The following is a 4,920-nucleotide window of genomic DNA, read 5'->3' on the forward strand; positions in this document are numbered from 1 at the left end:
TGGCGCCCAGGACTTGCGGCCGCGCGCCTCCCCGGAGCTTCTCCGCCCGAGAGGGCGGAGCGGGGCGGGGCGGGGGCGGGAGGGGGCGGGGCGGAGCCGGTGTGAGAGGGGCCGCGCCCAAGCGGGAGCGCGCGCTGCGGCCGCCCCCGCCTCCCCGCTCCTGGACTAGGCTCCGCCTTCGTGCCTGAGATGTGAATCCCAGTTGAAGGGGATTTTTTTTTCCGTTTTGAGACGGAATGTGGAGGGCTGCAGCTAGCCAGATGCGGAAGAGAGTATCCGTGGCTGAAACTGGAAGGTTTAGGGAGGTGGAGCAGAAAAAAGAAAGGAAGGAGTGTCCCTGGAGCCTACTGTGGCTGCGGCGCGGACATCCTTCCGCTGGGGACCGCGGCCCGCGGGTGGGCGCCCCGGACGCCTGAAACCTTGGGGTTAAACACAGTCTCTGAAGACCTGCACTTCGGTGTGCGTAAGTGGTCCTTAAAAGATGCCAAGGAAATGTACCAGAATGGTGACAGTATTAACGCTGGGATTGCAGATCGTTTTTAAAATATTTGTATTTCCCAATATTTCTAAAGTGACTTTTATCATTAGAGTTATTACATTTTAAAGACGACCTTTGCTTTATGAAATAGAGTCCTGAAATTTTTAAATAGCTTTTGAAACAATGGAAAAAGTAAAGGCTTACAAAGCTGTGGAAAAGAAAACCTCTGGTGAATCCTTTTGTAAATCAAGGCATCTTTTTGTGTAACTGCTACCTAGCTGACTTGTTTTAAAGTTTGGATTTTTTTGATACGGGGTTTTCTTAAAGTTGGAAACGTTCTTAGGTGCAATATCATACGTTGAATCATGCGCCATTCCTCGCTACACCTCCAAAAAAGAAAGTAATTTTACATTCAAAGATGTCTTAGAACTCTCAGATCCACGTGTAAGAGACGGAAAGGCAGTGGTGCCCAGGAAGCTTTTCATTCTTCCCGTTTTCCCAAGAAATTGAGCTAGGAAGCCAAGCATAAAGTTACACCGAAGTTCAGTTTGAGGCCAGGAGTGGTACAGGCTTACGCCTGAAATCCCAACATTTTGGGAGGCCAAGGCAGAAGGATTGCTTGTGGTCACGAATTGGAGACCAGCCTGAACCATATGTCCAGACTCTGTCTCTATAAAAAAAATAAAATAGTAATAATTTAAAAAATTAGACGGGCTTGGTGTAATCCCCAGCTACTACCCAGGAGGCTGAATCAGGAAGATGGCTGGAACCCAGGAGCGGGAGGTTACAGTGACCTATGATGTCACCACTGCACTCCAGTTTGGACGAGAGAGTGAGACCCCGTCTCTAAAATAAAATTAATTCAATGTGGGGAAATGCCAGTGTTGTTTGTTTGTAAGGGCCTCCCAGCTGTCAGATCACTAAATGAAACGGTACAAAGTCTCTAGCAGGATAAGAATGTGGATTTACCTGAACTGCAACATTTTTTTAGGTCCCTCAGTGACAGGATGATGAGGAACAACAGGAAGTTCTAAGCAAGACAGTGATAATTATTAAAGCAAAACAAATAGATACAGGTCCATTTATTTAAAGTTGGGTGAACAGTATAAATGATCAGTAAAATACATTAAACCAATTCAGCAAACATAGTGAGCATAGGTCACATGATGTTAATCTTGTATCACATTACTACTATGTCACACTCCAGTCATAGTTCTTGTTTTTTCACCATTGTGGTCTATTCTCCTAAACAAGAGAAGGACCTTGGCACACTTGACCTGTTGAATACTCTTCTTCCCTGTTATTGGCAATGATTTTACCTTTTATTTGAAAAAAGAAACATGTTAATTTTTCATCAGTCAGTACTTATTAATATTTATCAATTGTATCATCAAGATCAGTGGCATGGTGGGTGAATGAAAAGGTGAGTATGGAGCACATTGATCCAACAGGGAAAAATATTTTATTACTAAGCCTGTTTGGAATTGCCAAAGCCTGTCGTAATAAAAAGCAGATGAACAATTAATCTCTTTATTATTGTCTTAAATTATCCACAGACAGTGTACCCCTTCCACCATGTAGAATGGTGTAGACCATTCCCACACCAACCCAGCCTTGGTACATCAGTAATCAGGATAGATTAGATTATGTTGCAGTAGTTCCTTAATATGGGCTCTAACTTATACTTTTGAGGCTGAGCCACAGGCAGAAGCTCTAAGAGTTTCAAGGAGATTGTTAGTGCTGGAAAGACAATAAGGAATTGTTAATGGAGACCAGAGAAATCAGGATATCTTTGGATATCTTTCATATAATGATGGCAAGCCCAGTGAAATATTTGTCTATGGCAACATGGAAAATAGAGAAATGCATTTACTTAATTGTTGGACTTGGCTAAAGTAATTTCCAAGCAGGCTGGGTGCAGTGGTTCACAGCTATAATCCCAGCACTTTGGGAGGCTGAGATCACTTGAGCTCTGGAGTTCAAGATCAGCATCGGCAACATGGCAAAACCTTGTCTCTACTAAAAATACAAAAACATAGCCGGGCGTGGTGGCATGCACCTGTAGTCCCAGCTACTCAGGAGACTGAGGTGGAAGGATCACTTGAGCCTGGAAAATCAAGCCTGCAGTGTAGTGAGCCGTGATCGTGCCACTGCATTCTAGCCTAAGTCACAGAGGGACACCCAATCTCAAAAAAAAAAAAAAACTCTGGAGTTCAGATAGAGAGAACTACTTAATTAAAGAAATAACTGTTTAGTTTTTGAGTAGAATTTATGGGAACGACAGAGGGCCTGGAACAGTCTTTCCTTCCATCAAAAGGTTCACAAAATTTAAAAACATCTTTAGGGAAATGATAAGTGCCTGGGTATTACCTGTAAGACATGGCCTCAGAGTAAGGTTCAGATCAAGAGTCCACCTACAGGACTTTAGAACAATTTCAGGTGATACCTCTTGGACCATCTTAGCTAGTTAAGAGGTCTTTTAAGGATTTTATATGTATGCTCACTAGACTTCTAAGAATTTTAAAAGCACTAAGCCACAGCATCTTGAACCTCAGCCCTACCAGAGAGCAATATATCTCAAAAAGATTTATGGGTGTGGCTTTTTTTCTGATGGAGTGAACCAAAGTAAGAGTCATAGGAAACATACAATATTTTTAAGAAAATTGTATTAACAGAAACACTGTGAATCTGAATAAAAGATATAGAGACAGTTAAAAATGAAGAGTCCTTGCGCAGGCAGATGTGGTGGCATGCACCTGTAAGCCACTAAAAGAGATCATGTGTCTCTTTAGTAAACAAGTCTTTAAGAGGAAATGCACTTGAATATGGGCTGGACTTTGTGATTTGCTCCATCATGAGAATGTAGAGGAAGTAACATTGTAGGACTTCTAAGGCTAACTTATGAAAACTCTTGCAGTTTTTGTATGGATGTCTGCATCTCTTGGCATGTTTCTTCCTTAGTTCCCTCTTGGAACCCAGTTGCCATGCTGATCAGAAGTCCAAGTCACATAAAGAAGTGTGTTGGTTTACAGCCCCCGCTAAGCTCCCAGCCAGTGGTCAGCATCAACTGCCAGCCATGTGGGTGAGCCTTCTTGAGCATCTGTCCTAGTTAAGCATCCAGATGACTCTGGCTCACCTGCTATCTATTTGCAAACACAAATCCAAACTGAGAATCAACCAGCAAAGCTCAGTGAACCCACAGAACCCTGAGAAACAATAATGAAATATTGTTTTAATCCATTAAGTGAGGAGTGTTTTGTCATACAGTAGTAGATAACTGGAAGGTCGTTAATAAAGATGAGAAGGAATCAATAATATAAGAAAAATAGAGAGAAATTAGCAAAAGCAAAAGTTGGCTTATAGGAAAGGCAAATGAGGTAGGCACATGTCTGGTCAAATTGATTAGTAAAAGAAGAGAAGTTGCAAGTTACAAAGTACAGAAACTTTTAAAAAGGGAACAAATATAGCCACTACAGAAATTTAAAATACAAAAAGTATGCTATGAGTAATTATTAACTACAAAACAGCCTAAATAAAGTGAATAAATTCATTTTAAAATAACATGCCAAAATTGGTACAAGGAGTAGAGAATTTGAATTCATTATAAACACTGAAGTAATTATCAAAGCCTTTTTCTCCCAAATAACCTTAAACCCACATGGAATTGGAGATGAGCCTTATCATATTTCTAAGTAAGAGTTTATTCCTTTCTTTCTTTTCTTTTTCTTTTATTCTTTTTATTTTTTTCTTGAGACAAGGCTATGTTGCTACGTTGCTCAGGCTGACCTCAAACTCCGGGCATCAAGCAGTCCACCTGCCTCAGCCTTGTACCTGGGATGACAGAAGCGTGCCAGCATGCGCAGCATGAGCTGATCCCTTATACCACTGAGAAAAAAGATAAGAAATGAAGTGGCCCAAGTCATTTTAATGAAACTGGTATAATCGTGATTCCCAAACCAAATACAGAAAAGAAAGAAAAACTATATCCCCATTGCCCACAATGAAAATAAATGCAAAAGTGCTAAAAGAAATATACAGGTTGAGCATCTTTACTCCAAAAATCTGAAATCTGTAATGCTCCAAAATCCGAAATTTTTTGAGTGCTGACATGACTCCACAAGTGGAAAATTCCACACCTGACCAAAGTAAAAATGCAGTCCAGACTTTATTTCATGAACAAAATCATTTAAAATAATGTATAAAATTACCTTCTGACTAAGTGTATAAAGTGTCTGTGCAACATAAATAATTTCATGCTTACGTTTGGGGCCCATTCCCAAGATACCTCATTATGTATATGCAAATATTCCAAAATCTGAAAAAAGTCTGAAATCCAAAAGACTTCTGGTTCCAAGCATTTCAGATAACAGACACTCGACCTTTATGAGTTAATCAAATCCAACAGTGTAATAAAACCAAAAAATAAACAAAACCAGAACAAA

The sequence above is a fragment of the Sapajus apella genome, unplaced genomic scaffold, assembly GCF_009761245.1.
Source record: "Sapajus apella isolate SASKATOON/1434 unplaced genomic scaffold, GSC_monkey_1.0 scaffold9, whole genome shotgun sequence".
Lineage (NCBI taxonomy): Eukaryota > Metazoa > Chordata > Mammalia > Primates > Cebidae > Sapajus > Sapajus apella.